This window comes from Oncorhynchus keta, chromosome 17 (genome assembly GCF_023373465.1).
Source record: "Oncorhynchus keta strain PuntledgeMale-10-30-2019 chromosome 17, Oket_V2, whole genome shotgun sequence".
Lineage (NCBI taxonomy): Eukaryota > Metazoa > Chordata > Actinopteri > Salmoniformes > Salmonidae > Oncorhynchus > Oncorhynchus keta.
The window spans coordinates 46,597,012-46,614,556 of NC_068437.1; positions in this window are offsets into that span (position 1 = coordinate 46,597,012).

A 17,545-nucleotide genomic window follows, 5' to 3' on the forward strand; every position below is an offset into this window, starting at 1 on the left:
CCATGGCTTTGAAAGGTTTGGAAAACCTAAATGGCATTCAAATGACAGCTGTAAATTGTGTTGTACTTTTATAAGTGTTGTTGTTGTGTATTGCTATATATTTAGCTAGGGACACTGAACAAAAAATGAATGCAACAATTGCCACGATTATACTGAGATTCAGTTCTTATAAGAAAATCAGTCAATTTAAATAAACGCATTAGGCCATAAATTATGGATTTCACATGATTGGTAATACAGATGCGTATCTGTTGGTCACAGACACCTTTAAAAACATTTTTTTTTAAAGTAGAGGAGTGGATCAGAAAACCTCATGCATCACGACACATCTCCTTTGCATAGAGTTGATCAGGCTGTTGATTGTGACCTGTGGAATGTTGTCCCACTCCTCTTCAATGGCTGTGCGATGTTGCTGGATATTGGCAGGTACTGGAGGAGCTGTTTTACACATTGATCCAGCGCATCCCAAGAGCACACTTCTCCAGTGTGCCGGTGGCCATTGAACGTGAGCATTTGCCCACTGAAGTCAGGTTATTTTAGTGGCCTTTTATTGTCCCCAACACAAGGTGCATTTGTGTAATGATCGTGCTGTTTAATCTGCTTCTTGATATGCCACACCTGTCAGATGAGTGGATTAGCTTGGCAAAGGAGAAATGCTCACTAACAGGGATGTAAACAAATTTGTGCACAAAATATGAGAGAAATATGCTTTTTGTGCATATGGAACATTTCTGGGATCTTTTATTTCAACTCATGAAACATGGGACCAACACTACATTTTGCGTTTATATTTTTTGCACAGTATATTCAGTGGCGACCCTTTATTTTGAGCCCCACCAGTTTAGCAAAAAAATATATATAATAAAAACATCTAGATATTGTGGCATTAATACATGTCACATATCAGTTTGCAAACAATGTAATTTTATAAAATAATTTTAGTTAATAAAGCCACATACAAACATTGTTTATTTTTTGCTTTCTTGAGTAAGAAGCCTCCAAAAATGCAGGTGTATCAGCCTAGATCAGCGCTTTCTGTGGTGCTGGGGCAGCAAGCGGAAAATACAGAGCTCCGCGATTGGCTCAGTGTTCTGTCACTCATGGGGACACTACATCACCACAAAATCTACAGGGAGAGCTTGAAAATTCAAGCCCCTTGAGTTCTGTGATAGATTTACAGTACTTTCAATATCTTACAGTACTTTCTAAATCTTAGCTAGCAGTCATCATGAATCAAGTTGACAATCTACTGGCAAATCTTTTCAATCCTTGTCATATGAAGAGAAAATATTGATCAAACGTATCAGTGCTCATTGGACATAACAATTTGGAAATCGCAAATTCAACCATGAGGGATTTGGAAGGAATCAGTGGCTATCTGCAAGAGTTACAAAGCAATCAATAGCCTGATTTTCAGTGGAGAGGGTGTGTGGTCCGGGTTTAAGGGTCCCTTTTCCAAGCTTAAAAAATAAACATTCAAATGCAACAACATGGGCCAGAAAAGGTTGAATACATTGGCCATGCTGTCAATCCAGCATGACTTCTGCCACGTTCAAAACACCTGGAAACTCAGAACTGGGAAATCTCAGACTTCAGTGAGTTCAAGACAACTGGGAACTCAGAAAAAAACTAGCTCCGACTGGGAAAATACGTTTTGAACGGTCATCCAACTCGGAATTCCATGTCGGGAACTCAGGCGTCTTTCTAGAGCTCCGACCTGAAGATCACTGACATCATGATTCAATCTTGTTTTTTTCTGATTTTCCAGTTGTCTTGAAAGCACCATAAATCCAGAGAATGTAAAACTTGTATGCCCACAAGAAGGACTGCTGCATCACCTTCCTTTTCAAGTGAGTCCATAAATGATGTAATATGTAATATGCCATGGAGACATGTATACTGTAGCTAAGAAAGTAATACTAAGTGTATGTTGTGTAGCAAGTCGTTAGAAGCCCATGTGCCTCACCCTAATAATTGGTCCCTTTCCCCTCATAACTTAGCCTACTGTTCTGACTTGGTGGTGTACATAGCCTGTTTTAGAGGAATGTCATCATCAAATATTGTAAGAGCTTTCATTGTCTGTTTATATGCCCCCTTTATTTATCCTACGGTTCTAACTTGGTGTACAGGGAAAATATTGTAAGAACGGCCAATGTTCTGAATTCTGTCGCTGTACATTTAAAAAGTTCTGAACAAATAGTAATATTGACTACATCCGTCCTAGCTCACTCATTAATGTCTTTATCGAAATTACAGATTAATTATCGGTTCATCGTTCCCTTATGCCATAGTTTGTACATTTCAATTGTCAGTACAAACCACATGTGTTTAAGCAAGTCAGCCATATCAGGTATGTTTTTTTTAAGGCAGTAAATGAGGCTGAATTAACTGTTTCGCTGCCAGACAAGGCTCTGCTGATAGGCAGGTGTAGCGGTGGTAAGGATTCACTCCATGGTGCTGAAAAGAAAGCTCTGCTATTATGACAGCTTTATGTAGGCACTAACAGTTTCTTGGCATAGTTTGTCACTGTTATAGTGGAATTAATGTAATGTTTAGTGTTTTGTATAGTGGCTTTGCTGGCATGCATCAATAATTATTTCATTTTTTTGCCCCACCAAAATTTAACATGCTAAAATCGCCACTGAGTATATTAATCCTATATTTGACCACATATGCAGTATGTGGTATATTTCCTACAGCACCATGCATGCTTTAATTCTTCCCACTAGATGGTACTGTAATCCAGCATTGGTGTATTAGCTGTAAAAAGCATAAATCTCCATCACCCATGCTCATTTTACATGTAAATCTTACGTGAGAAAGGCACACAGTGGCAAGAACTGAAATCCCTGATAGACAAACTATTAGTCTACTCTGTGACAATACACACTCAAATTGCTGATTTAGTATTTTATCCAACTAGTCGATCAAAATGAAAGCACTTTTTTGACACCAGGCTCCAGCCTCCATCAGCTGATGCCAATGATGTACATGTGTGTTCAGTTGGCCTCAACGTTTGCCATGTTGCATGGCGGTTTGTCAAGTTTATGTGAAGTTCAGAGCCTTACTGATGGTGTTACAATGCAAGGACTACTCCTGCTGCAACTCATGCTGTTTTACAGACATTCTACCTGTATTTTATATTAATGTATACTCAGGGTCTGCACCTGACATGTAGCTGGCTCCTACCACGTGACATGGAACGGGTCAGTATCTGCACCTTACCTCCTCACTACTGGTGTCCAAGTTAACAGGCCTAAGTGCCAGGTCCCCTTTGGTTCTCTCTGTACACAAAATCACTTGATTCTGTCACATCCTCACCTGGTCTGTCATCACTGTTATGCTTATTGTTATTTCTGTGTCTGGCAGACATTATTGCTTGAATTTTGGCCCACCACCACAAGCTTTACCTGATGTGCCTGGCTTGAGGACACCCTGGCCCGATGACACCCTGATGGGAGCCCACTCCGTTGGAATGAGTTGAAGTCAACAAAACAAAGGAGATGATCGTGGACTTCAGGAAACAGCAGAGGGAGCACCCCTCTATCCACATCGAAGGGATAGTAGTGGAGAAGGTGGAAAGTTAAGTTTCTCGGCATACATTTTGCACCAAAGTCCAGGCACGGCGTCCAGTCCGGCTCCATGGCAGGAGCCTCTCTCTGCACCGGTGCCCATTCCAGGCACGGCGTCCAGTCCCACTCCATGGCAGGAGCCTCCCTCTGCGCCGGTGCCCAGTCCAGGCACGGTGTCCAGTCCCGCTCCCTGGCAGGAGCCTTCCTCTACGCCGGTGCCATATACAGGCACGCCGTCCAGTCCCGCTCCATGGCAGGAGCCCTCCTCTGCGCCGGTGTCCAGTCCAGACATGGCGTCCAGTCCCGATCCAAGGCCGGAGCCTTCCTCTGCGCTGATGCCCAGTCCAAGCACAGCGGTCAGCCCAGCTCCATGGCCAGAGCCTTCTTCTGCGCCAATGCCCAGTCCAGGCACGGCGTCCAGTCCCGATCCATGGCCAGAGCCTTCTTCTGCGCCAATGCCCAGTCCAGACACGGCGTCCAACTCAGCTCCAGGGCTGGAGCCCTCCTCTGCGCCGGTGCCCAGTCCAGGCACAGCGTTCAGCCCGGCGCCATGGCCAGAACCTTTATCTGCGCTGGTGCCCAGTCCAGGCACGGCGTTCAGCCCGGCGCCATGGTCGGATCCAGGATATGGGGGGGGCTATGACCTGCACCGGAGCCGCCACCGACACTAGTCACCCCCCTCAAATCATATTTAAGTAGCTATTTTTCCCACCTGTGTTTGTGGGAAACAGTATTGTGCATGTAGCACCACGTAGTCACGTTTCGTTGTTTGTTTATTGATTTATTGTTTTTGATTAAAGTTTCACTTTGAATTAAATATGTGGAACTCAACATCCGCTGCGCCTTGGTCCCGTTCTTACGAAAACCGTGACAGCAATTTCCAAATGCCTGAAGGTACCACGTTCGTCTGTACAAACAATAGTACTCAAGTATAAACACCATGGGACCACGCAGCCGTCATACTGCTCAAGAAGGAGACGCTTTCTGTCTCCTAGAGATAAACGTACTTTGGTGCAAAAAGTAAGAATCAATCCCAGAACAGGACCTAAAAAAGCCAGACTACGGTTTGCAACTGCACATGGGGACAAAGATCATACTTTTTGGAGATATGTCCTCTGGTCTGATGAAACAAAAATATAACTGTTTGGCCATAGTGACCATCATTATTTTTGAAGGAAAAAGGAGGAAGCTTGGAAGCCGAAGAACACCATCCTAACCGTGAAGCACGGGTGTGGCAGCATCATGTTGTAGGGGGGCTTTGCTGCAGGAGGGCCTGGTGCACTTCACAAAATAGATGGCTTCATGAGGGAGGAGAATTATGTGGATATATTGAAGAAAAATCTCAAGACATCAGTCAGGAAGTTAAAGCTTGGTCGCAAATGGGTCTTCCAAATGGACAATGACCCCAAGCATACCTCCAAAGTTGTGGCAAAATGGCTTAAGGACAACAAAGTCAAGGTATTGGAGTGGCCATCACAAAGCCCTGACCTCAATCCTATAGAATATTTGTGGGCAGAACTGAAAAAGCGTGTGCGAGCAAAGAGACCTACAAACCTGATTCAGTTACACCCGCTCTGTCAGGAGGAATGGGCCAATATTCACCCAACATATTGTGAGAAGCTTGTGGAAGGCTACCTGAAACATTTGACCAAAGTTAAACAATTTAAAGGCAATGCTACCAAATACTAATTGAGTGTATGTAAACTTCTGACCCACTGGGAATGCGATGAAAGAAATAAAAGCTGAAATAAATCATTCTCTCTACTATTATTCACATTCTTAAAATAAAGTGGTGATCTTAACTGACCTAAGACAGGGGATTTTTACTTACAGGAATTGTGAAAAACGGAGTTTAAATGTTTTCGGCTAAGGTGTATGTAAACTTCCGATATATACAGAGAAGAGAGTCGGCCTGAGAATTGAACCCTGTGGTACCCCCTTAGAGACTGCTAGAGTTCCGGACAACAGGCCCTCCGATTTGACACTGAACTCTGTCTGCAAAGTAGTCGGTGAAACAGGTGAGGCAGTCATTTGAGAAACCAAGGCTATTGAGTCTGCCGATAAGAATACGGTGATTGACAGAGTCGAAAGCCTTGGCCAGGTCGATGAAGATGGCTGATTTTTTTTATCAATAGTAGTTATGATATCGTTTACTACCTTGAGCATGGCTGAGGTGCACCCATGACCAGCTCGGAAACCGGATTGCACAGCAGAGAAGGTACGGTGGGATTCGAATTAACTTTGGTTAATGGAGATGGAGGAGACTGAAACTAAAACATATGCTTAAAGTGCTTTGCTTCCTCTTTAAAAATATTGTTTGGTGAATCATGGGTGACTCCATTTGTAACAAGTTTCAGTAAATTCATTTTGGTAGCATTTGTATGTTGAAGATTAAAAAATGATTTGGTGCATTTTCCCCCATATTCCATCCAGTTTGCTTTGTTTTTAAAGTATTTTACACTTGATCTTTCTTGAATAAGTTCCTCCATTACTTTTTGTTTTTTCTCTAACGTATTGTGCGCCTCTATAGTACAGTTTTTGTTGCTATCTGTCTGTACAGTTAGTCCCTCTATTTCCTTTGTTAATATTAATTATTTTGTCCTACATTTCTTTTGTTTTAAGGAAGAGTATTGAATTGCATAGCCTCTAGGGGCACATTTAAACGTGTGCCATACAATAAGGGGATCTGCTATGCCTATATCACGTTGGAAAAAGTCAGTTATTGTAATCCCATTTGTCCTCCTCTGACGAGGAGTATGAGAGATCGGACCAATGTGCAGCGTGGTAAATGTTCGTCATTTTTTATGAAAAGTAATTGAACACGAAAAAACAAAAAAACAAAGTGAAAGACAGAAACGAAAACAAAACAGTTCTGTATGGAGGAAACACGGAAAACAATCACCCACAAATAAAATGGGGGAAACAGGCTGCCTAAGTATGATTCTCAATCAAAGACAACGAATGACACCTGCCTCTGATTGAGAACCATACCAGGCCAAACACATAAATACTACATAGAAAAAAGAACATAGACTACCCACCCCAACTCACGCCCTGACCAAACTAACACAAAGACATAATAAAGGAACTAAGGTCAGAACGTGACAGTTATAATTGATTCTGTACTGGTGAAAAACAAGTTGTCATCCAATACAATACTACGTTTGGGTAATCCAAAAGTTACGTTACTGATTACAATTTTGGACGGGTAACTAATAATTGTAACGGATTACATTTAGAAAGTAACCTACCCAACCCTGTAAAGTACGTAGGACTCCATAATGTGCCTCCACTCATACAGTATCTTCACACAAGACCCATATTAATGCTTCACACAGTGCTAGACCAAAGGGCCAAATGGGTAAAATTATAGATTTGACATTTATTGAGTAGGGTATACAGTATGCACCAATAGTGAATATGCAGTTCCCAAATTTGGGGTAGGGACCCCATGTGGGGTCAGCTGAAATGGGGTCTCTTGACAAAATCTGTAATCTTATCAAACAAAGTACGATTTTTTTCTATTGAAATGGTTACAGAAGACAACCTTTTAGTGTCAACTAAAAACCTTAGACTATTGGAATGCACTTGCATGTCGTTATAATTGTGACAGAAAAATGAATATGAACAACCAGCGTTAACTAGGGAATATACTTTTTCCATGTGGGAACTTCTGCATGTTCTAGTGTCAATATGCGGTCATGTGCTGTTAAAGTTTGGGAACATGGAATTATCAGATTGTCTAGAACACACACACACACACACACACACACACACACACACACACACACACACACACACACACACACACACACACACACACACACACACACACACACACACACACACACACACACACACACACACACACACACACCTGTTTACAGGTTTTAGAATTAATACCACGCAAGGGGAACACTCCTAACTTAAGTTATTTTTGTAAAAAAAAAAGAAAAAGACTTAGAGTAGTGTCATGACGTTGCCCTCTTTGGGTACAGCAAGCCCACCCCCCTCTCCCTGCCTCCTTCAACTAACTGCTGTGGTCAGAGAGAGGTTGTAAATTCCTGAGAAGACCCTGCTCATGGCCACACAGTATAAGAGACAGAGTGAATTTTCATAGAGAACAAAGGAATTTCTTCCACCTCACAGAACTTGAAGTCCGAACAAATGTCAATCCAGCTACGAACTGGTCCATTTGTTACATTTTGGGGAAGCTCATGGGAGACGGTGCGGCCACATTACCATAACACCGTTTATATAATAGCCTCAGATATGAAGTTTACATCTAATTGTTGTATAATATGAATGAGTGAGTATGATACTGTTTGTAAAATTGTGTGATGTGATTTTGGACTGTTTAATGAAGGAAACTCCAATTCCCTTTTTGAGTTTAACTCAATCAGAGGACCGCCCCTGAGCCCAGTTAGAGTCAGGCATCCTGAGACAGCCCTTTTCTGCAATTCCTAATAAAACCCAACTTTGAGAAATTATCACCAGACCATGTTTTTTCCATTTGGAGAGGAAAAGGTTGTAGACCATTGCTGAATCTTTTAAACATACCACGTGGTTAAACTCTTAGACTATTGATAGCGACAGAATAAGAAACAAGTCTTTGATATGAATTACTAGTCTGCAGCTAGGAATTCGGTATCATTAAACACGAAGAACGACAACCGCCAAAACATCCATTCTACAACAACATGAATGAATGTCACTCTGAACTAACCACTATAACCACGACAGAGCGATGGAGAGAGACCGACAATTCTACAAAAGAAACAAACTTTTCAACAGCGATCAAGACGACACACTGAGCGTAAATATATATATTGATTGCAATTGTTCCCGAATGAGTGAGCGTTCATGCGTAAAGGATTTGCATTTCAATTGTTATAATTATTAACTCTGTAGTGACTTCTTAGTCGACCCCCACTTCTCTTTTTGTCCATCAAGCCGCGATGCCGGTTTAGCCCACTAGGGCACATTCTCCTATCATTTAATGTAACCATATTTACTGTTTGTTTATGCATTTCTGTGAATTACTTAGTTAGTAATAAATAAATGATTTAAGACAAGTGATGTATGGATGACTCATAGTGAAGACTGGGTTTGTGCAGATAACCAACAATTTACGATGTTTGGAATGAGACTAACAGTGAGGTAAAGTAAATAATTCATTAATCAGAAGACTATTGATCAGATATGAAATATCTGAAAAGTTATTTTAGGAAATGATAACTTTGTAATCTGAATATTTTCCTTGGTGCCGCGACTTCCTAGTTAATTACAGTTACATGATTAATCAGTTTAATCGCGTAATACTAATTACAGAGAATCTTTGATAAAAACTAAAAGTCTTCATTTAATGATAGTAAAGACACGACAGTAGCCTAACTCTAACCCTTTCAGTCTCTCTCATAGATCGTCATCTCTGATTACTGTGCTGCTGACAGTGAAAGGGGCGATAATGATAATAGTCTTATGATTCTCTAGTCTTTCTACCATACCATGTTATAGTCTTTCTACAGTACCATGTTATAGTCTTTCTACCATACCATGTCGTAGTCTTTCTACCATACCATGTTGTAGTCTTTCTACAGTACCATGTTATAGTCTTTCTACAGTACCATGTCGTAGTCTTTCTACCATACCATGTTGTAGTCTTTCTACCATACCATGTTATAGTCTTTCTACCATACCATGTTATAGTCTTTCTACAGTACCATGTTATAGTCTTTCTACCATACCATGTTATAGTCTTTCTATAGTACCATGTTATAGTCTTTCTACCATACCATGTTGTAGTCTTTCTACCATACCATGTTGTAGTCTTTCTACCATACCATGTTATAGTCTTTCTACAGTACCATGTTATAGTCTTTTTACCATACCATGTTGTAGTCTTTCTACAGTACCATGTTGTAGTCTTTCTACCATACCATGTTGTAGTCTTTCTACCATACCATGTTATAGTCTTTCTACAGTACCATGTTATAGTCTTTCTACCATACCATGTTGTAGTCTTTATACAGTAACATGTTGTAGTCTTTCTACAGTACCATGTTGTAGTCTTTCTACAGTACCATGTTGTATTCTTTCTGCAGTACCATGTTGTATTCTTTCTACAGTAACATGTTGTAGTCTTTCTACAGTACCATGTTGTAGTCTTTATACAGTACCATGTTGTATTCTTTCTGCAGTACCATGTTGTATTCTTTCTACAGTAACATGTTGTATTCTTTCTACAGTACCATGTTGTATTCTTTCTACAGTACCATGTTGTATTCTTTATACAGTACCATGTTGTAGTCTTTCTGCAGTACCATGTTGTATTCTTTATACAGTACCATGTTGTATTCTTTATACAGTACCATGTTGTATTCTTTATACAGTACCATGTTGTAGTCTTTCTGCAGTACCATGTTGTATTCTTTATACAGTACCATGTTGTATTCTTTCTGCAGTACCATGTTGTATTCTTTCTACAGTACCATGTTGTAGTCTTTCTACAGTACCATGTTGTAGTCTTTCTACAGTACCATGTTGTAGTCTTTCTACAGTACCATGTTGTATTCTTTCTACAGTGCCATGTTGTATTCTTTCTACAGTAACATGTTGTAGTCTTTCTGCAGTACCATGTTGTATTCTTTATATAGTACCATGTTGTAGTCTTTCTACAGTACCATATTGTAGTCTTTCTACAGTACCATGTTGTAGACTTTCTGCAGTACCATGTTGTAGTCTTTATACAGTACCATGTTGTATTCTTTCTACAGTACCATGTTGTAGTCTTTCTACAGTACCATGTTGTATTCTTTCTACAGTAACATGTTGTAGTATTTCCACAGTACCATGTTGTAGTCTTTCTACAGTACCGTGTTGTAGTCTTTCTACAGTACCGTGTTGTATTCTTTCTGCAGTACCATGTTGTATTCTTTCTACAGTACCATGTTGTATTCTTTCTACAGTAACATGTTGTAGTATTTCCACAGTACCATGTTGTAGTCTTTCTACAGTACCATGTTGTAGTCTTTCTGCAGTACCATGTTGTAGTCTTTCTACAGTACCATATTGTAGTCTTTCTACAGTACCATGTTGTATTCTTTCTACAGTACCATGTTGTAGTCTTTATACAGTACCATGTTGTATTCTTTCTACAGTACCATGTTGTAGTCTTTCTACAGTACCATGTTGTATTCTTTCTACAGTAACATGTTGTAGTATTTCCACAGTACCATGTTGTAGTCTTTCTACAGTACCGTGTTGCATTCTTTCTACAGTACCGTGTTGTAGTATTTCCACAGTACCATGTTGTAGTCTTTCTACAGTACCATGTTGTATTCTTTCTACAGTAACATGTTGTATTATTTCCACAGTACCATGTTGTAGTCTTTCTACAGTACCATGTTGTAGTCTTTCTACAGTACCATGTTGTAGTCTTTCTACAGTACCATGTTGTATTCTTTCTAGAGTAACATGTTATAGTCTTTCTACTGTACCATGTTGTATTCTTTCTGCAGTACCATGTTGTATTCTTTCTACAGTAACATGTTATAGTCTTTCTACAGTACCATGTTATAGTCTTTCTACCATACCATGTTGTAGTCTTTCTACAGTACCATGTTGTAGTCTTTCTACAGTACCATGTTATAGTCTTTCTACTGTACCATGTTGTATTCTTTCTACAGTAACATGTTGTAGTCTTTCTACAGTACCATGTTATAGTCGTTCTACTGTACCATGTTGTATTCTTTCTACAGTAACATGTTGTATTCTTTCTACAGTACCATGTTGTATTCTTTCTACAGTAACATGTTGTATTCTTTCTACAGTACCATGTTGTAGTCTTTCTACAGTATCATGTTGTAGTCTTTCTACAGTACCATGTTGTATTCTTTCTACAGTACCGTGCTGTATTCTTTCTGCAGTACCATGTTGTATTCTTTCTACAGTAACATGTTGTAGTCTTTCTACAGTACCATGTTGTAGTCTTTCTACAGTACCATGTTGTAGTCTTTCTACAGTACCATGTTGTAGTCTTTATACAGTAACATGTTGTAGTCTTTCTACAGTACCATGTTGTAGTCTTTCTACAGTACCATGTTGTATTCTTTCTACAGTACCATGTTGTAGTCTTTCTACAGTACCATGTTGTAGTCTTTCTACAGTACTATGCGTTTCTTCCTTGCCTCTGTGACTCACCCTCAAGTCACTCATTAGTCACTCCAGATACCCATTACAACCACCCCGCTTTAGATAATCATCAGTGGAGAAACTCCACAGATGGTTAATCAGAGAAGATTTTAAAGAGGTAGGCAGTATCGGGATGAGTTGACAGGAGTTGCTGAACTTTTGGATACAGTATCATTGCAATATTACAATTCTTAACAATTGTTTGCTTATTTGTTGCTCCTCCTTTCTGAGTATCACTGTGAGAACAGTGTTTTTGGCCTGGCATCAAAGCGTAGTCAGAGACAGTGCCATCAGGGAACTGAGATTATGTGTCCACACCTCTAGACCTTTAGTCCTGCCGGCCCAGATGATAGCCTTTGTGTTGAAAGCTGGTAGAGGGAGGAGGCAGTGGAACAGTCTGGATGTGCCTTGTGCCAATATTCCCTGGGCATTCCTTTTCATTTGACATGTTTCTTTTTCATTTGTTTAAAATACAATTATTTTACATGACAAAATCTGTATTTTTTTAGGAGTAGTGGCAATATATCATATAATTAAAATGGTTGACATCCATAAGTCTGGCAGATCAAAGCCTGGAATATTCCATCTAACATGGGTACCAAGAGTGATATATCCTGATGAACTGCAACCCCAACCAGGCAGTCTTCTTCACTTTCCACCAGGGGCAGTCTAAAGTAACGCCCCAAATGGCACCCTTTTCCCCAAGCCCTATGGGTCTTGGTCAAAAGTAGTGCACTATAAAGAGAATGGGGTGCCATTTGGGACGCATACTAACTGATTATCTAAAATGGCAGCCAGAATCCTGTAGCCATGGCAGACAACAATGACATAATATTCAGCTCATGTCTGTGGTTGTGTTGGATGACCTTGGCTTGGAGCAGATTGTGGGTAGGGAGGAATGTCTGATTCAGGCCAAGATCCAACCGCTTGTAGGTATGTGAGATGTGTGCATCCAAAGGTCTATGGCCAAATTCTGAATTATGGATAGATAAAGGTTCTGAAGTACCTAATCTCATCCAAATGTAGAACCTAGGAATTGTGAAATATTTGGGCAGAATTGTAATTGTTATATAGACTAGATGAGGCCATTCTCTCTGTGTGAAATGGTCTTATGTGTTGTTTACTGTAATGTATACTAAGTTGGCAAATCAGACGAAAACATTAGATTGTACTTAGCTGCAAGAGCTGCAGAGTACCAATAGGGGGCATACACACCCCTCAAAAAACACAGCTTGAGGACACAGTTCTCTACTGACTTACAGTTTTTCTCAGTCGCTTTGATGCATTTCTCAGATCAAAAGTGCAATTCTTGATACTACTTGTACAAATTCCAAATCATCTAGTCACTTGTGCACATCATTAAAGCAATTTCTTATTCCTTTTGAACAAATTGCAATTGATAATGTACAAGTGTCAGCTTTTTTCCACATTATCAATTGCTCATGTCATGTTGATCAAAATATAGTAGATGGTTCTCTGTTGAATAGTCTTACCCCTCAAAACATCTAGGCATTAGTTCCTTGCATAAGCCATTACATGCAAAATTGTTGAACTATTTGTCATAAACTGTCAAGCACAGTTTCACACATGTCTATTAGACCTTTTGTACAAAAACGTGAATTGATGAATCGTGCAGGTGAAATTGACCCTCACTCATGAAGGAATGTAAAGTGTTAGTTCAACCAACAATCAACCAGTTGTCTAAATTGCTCAAAGTTGCATCTCATGAAGAATCAATTGGCAAGCATATATAGACAGACCACAACACAGAGTTGCAATTTTCCAATAATTGATGGACCAGGAAACGAACAGGGTCAACAGCCAAGAGGAGGAAGAAGAGGAGCAAGGATGCGTGGTGGAAGGCAAAACAGAGGAAGAGGCAGAAGAGGACATAGGGGCCACTATTGTAGACCATGTTGTCAATCATGGCCTTACAATGGCTGAGACGGGTCGAAGGGTGCAGCTGAATATTGGGAGATCAACCGTGTCCTCAATAGTTCAAACGTTTCGAAGAGAGAACAGGTATGTCCACCAATGTACAGTGCACTGTTACTGTATATAAGCAGTATACTGTATACTTCCTACAATGCTTCATATTACAGTAGTCCACTTGTATTTCACAGCATACAGAAATATACTCTATACAGATACATACTGCACCTTACATGCACCCACCTGTATGTTTTACAGTAAAATGTGTGTTCGCATAGTTTTTGTCTATGTGAAAGTATGCGATGCATCACTGCATTTCCCCACATAGGACTGACTGCAAGATTACCTCAAACCAGTGGCAGAGGACAACTTTTCACACCTCAACAGGAGGAAGCTATTTGCACCATGGTCCGAGTAAACAATGCCATGAGACTCAGGGAAATACAAATGACCATTATAGAAGACAACGATGTCTTTGAAAACATCCATACGGTTAGCATCTCAACCATCGACAGGGTGCTGCATAGAAACCAGATGAGTATGAAACAGCTGTACCGTGTACCATTCCAAAGGAATGAGGACAGAGTTAAGGAGCTACGGTACCAGTATGTACAGGTAAAACATATATCTATGTAACTACTTTACAGCAACATTTTATAGTGATACATAGTACAGTAAGCATAAACTGCACACATGTCCATTGCTGTGGAAGGAACATGCAATATATGTACATTTTATGTCACTCTTCCTTACCAAAACAAATTCAACTGTGTGTTCTGGGTTATAGCGTATAATGGAGTTGGAATCAAGTGAACCCTCTCACAACTTTTTATACGTGGATGAGGCTGGCTTCAACCTGACCAAATGCAGAAGGCGGGGTCGGAATATCCTCGGTCACAGAGCTACTGTGGATTTGCCAGGCCAACGGGGAGGAAAGATCACCATGTGTGCTGCTATTTCGGAGCATGGTGTCCTAACCCATATCCACCTTATAGGGCCATACAACACCCAGCATCTACTCAACTTTTTAGAGACTCTCTACAGGGCTCTCATCCCTGATGATGAGAGGGGTCTGCTTAGAGAGGATTTGCCAAAGTATGTGGTCATTTGTGATAATGTGAGTTTCCATCGATCAAACATCATAAGGCAATGGTTTGTGACCCACCCGAGGATGCTCATAGAATTCCTCCCACCTTATTCACCATTCGTTAATCCAATTGAGTAGTTATTTTCAGCATGGAGGTGGAAGGTGTACGATCGTCAGCCACATACACAGATGACCCTGCTGGCTGCAATGGATGCAGCATATGAGGACATCACAGTAGACGCCTGCAGAGGATGGATAAGGCATTCCAAAAGATTCTTTCCACGTTGCATTGGAAGGGAAATATCCGGTGTGATGTGGATGAGAATATGTGGGCCGACAGACAGGAACGTCTGTATGTGTAGAGACAGCACAACAGTGCTGCGGGCAAAGTTGTGCCTTCGGGGTGGTTTCCTGTGTTTCTTTCTAATTTAGTTTTTTTTGCTTTGTGCCCCTTGGGTTGTCCAGTCTCTTTCAATCAATAACCCACATACAGTAATATGTAAATAGTACTGTTGAAATTGATATATGGCATAGAAGTGCAGCCTTGTGCATTTTCAATACAGTAACTGTCATCCAAACTGTAGCCTAAGTTTACATCAGGTAATACTGTCAAAGTACACAGTTACATTGACAACATGCCTAAACATTTTGACGACCTTGTTCAAGAACAATGACTCAATGACTTATCATTCTGATGACACTGACATGATCATTGGCATGAATATTTACTTTTGAGAGATGTACTATGGATTTTTAGTGACTGACTAGCTTTAGAAACATATCCATTGTATATTGCAGTTTGTACAAATTGAGAAATGCACTTGTTATTTTGCACATGTTAGGGATGATGTGAAAAATGCACCAAAGCGACTGAGAAAAACTGTAACAGATTCAATGATCAGAATAATGTATATTTCTCTCAAAGAAAAACAGCATATTCAAACTATGAGAGTTTAATAAAGAATAGGAATGAGCAGTTGTCCCAACTCACTCTCTTGCCAATGCATATTTCCAAAGCTCGTCAGTGGATTAATGAGTGTGTGTGTGTTGACTCAGGTCAGAATGTGTGCTGAGAGGGTGGAATAGGTTCATTATCAGTTGGCGTGGGGCAGAAGAGGGGAAGAAAGGTGTAGTGTGTCTAGCAGCAGTCAAGTCGACTTGCATTCCAAACGGGCTGACTAATCCCATGACACACATTCACATACCTGAGCTTTGCCCACCTGTTCTTTCTTCTGGCGTGTGTGTCAAATAGAGGGGAAATGAGAAGGAGGAAGAAACACAGAGACAGAGAGAGAGAGAGAGAGAGACAGAGAGAGAGAGACAGAGAGACAACAGCACAATTAGACCCAACCAAATCATGAGAAAACAAAAAGATAATTACTTAACACATTGGAAAGAATTAACAAAAAAACAGAGCAAACTAGAATGCTATTTGGCCCTACACAGAGAGTACACAGCGGCAGAATACCTGACCACTGTGACTGACCCAAAATTAAGGAAAGCTTTGACTATGTACAGACTCAGTGAGCATAGCCTTGCTATTGAGAAAGGCCGCCGTAGGCAGACATGGCTCTCAAGAGAAGACAGGCTATGTGCTCACTGCCCACAAAATGAGGTGGAAACTGAGCTGCACTTCCTAACCTCCTGCCCAATGTATGACCATATTAGAGAGACATATTTCCCCCAGATCACACAGATCCACAAAGAATTCGAAAACATATCCAATTTTGAAAAACTCCCATACCTACTGGGTGAAATTCCACAGTGTGCCATCACAGCAGCAAGATTTGTGACCTGTTGCCACGAGAAAAGGGCAACCAGTGAAGAACAAACACCATTGTAAATACAACCCATATTTATGCTTATTTATTTTATCTTGTGTCCTTTAATTATTTGTACATTGTGTATATATGTATATATATATATATATATATATATATATATATATATATATATATATATATATATATATATATATATATATGTATGTATATGTATATATATATATATATATATATATATATATATATATATATATATATATATATATAATATGACATTTGTAATGTCTTTACTGTTTTGAAACTGTTGTATGTGTAATGTTTACTGTTAATTTTTGTTGTTTTTCACTTTATATATTCACTTTGTATGTTGTCTACCTCACTTGCTTTGGCAATGTTAACACATGTTTCCCATGCCAATAAAGCCCTTGAATTGAATTGAATTGAATTGACAGAGAGACAGAGAGAGAGAGAGAGAGAGAGAGAGAGAGAGAGAGAGAGAGAGAGAGAGAGAGAGAGAGAGAGAGAGAGAGAGAGAGAGAGAGAGAGAGAGAGAGAGAGAGAGAGAGAGATGAGTGGGGTAGAAGAACCAGTGAAGAACAAACCCCATTGTAAATACAACCCATATTTATGCTTATTTATATATATGACATTTGTAATTACATTTACATTTAAGTCATTTAGCAGACGCTCTTATCCAGAGTGACTTACAAATTGGTGCATTCACCTTATGACATCCAGTGGAACAGCCACTTTACAATAGTGCATCTAAATCTTTTAAGGGGGGGGGGGGTGAGAAGGATTACTTTATCCTATCCTAGGTATTCCTTAAAGAGGTGGGGTTTCAGGTGTCTCCGGAAGGTGGTGATTGACTCCGCTGTCCTGGCGTCGTGAGGGAGTTTGTTCCACCATTGGGGGCCAGAGCAGCGAACAGTTTTGTCTGGGCTGAGCGGGAACTGTACTTCCTCAGTGGTAGGGAG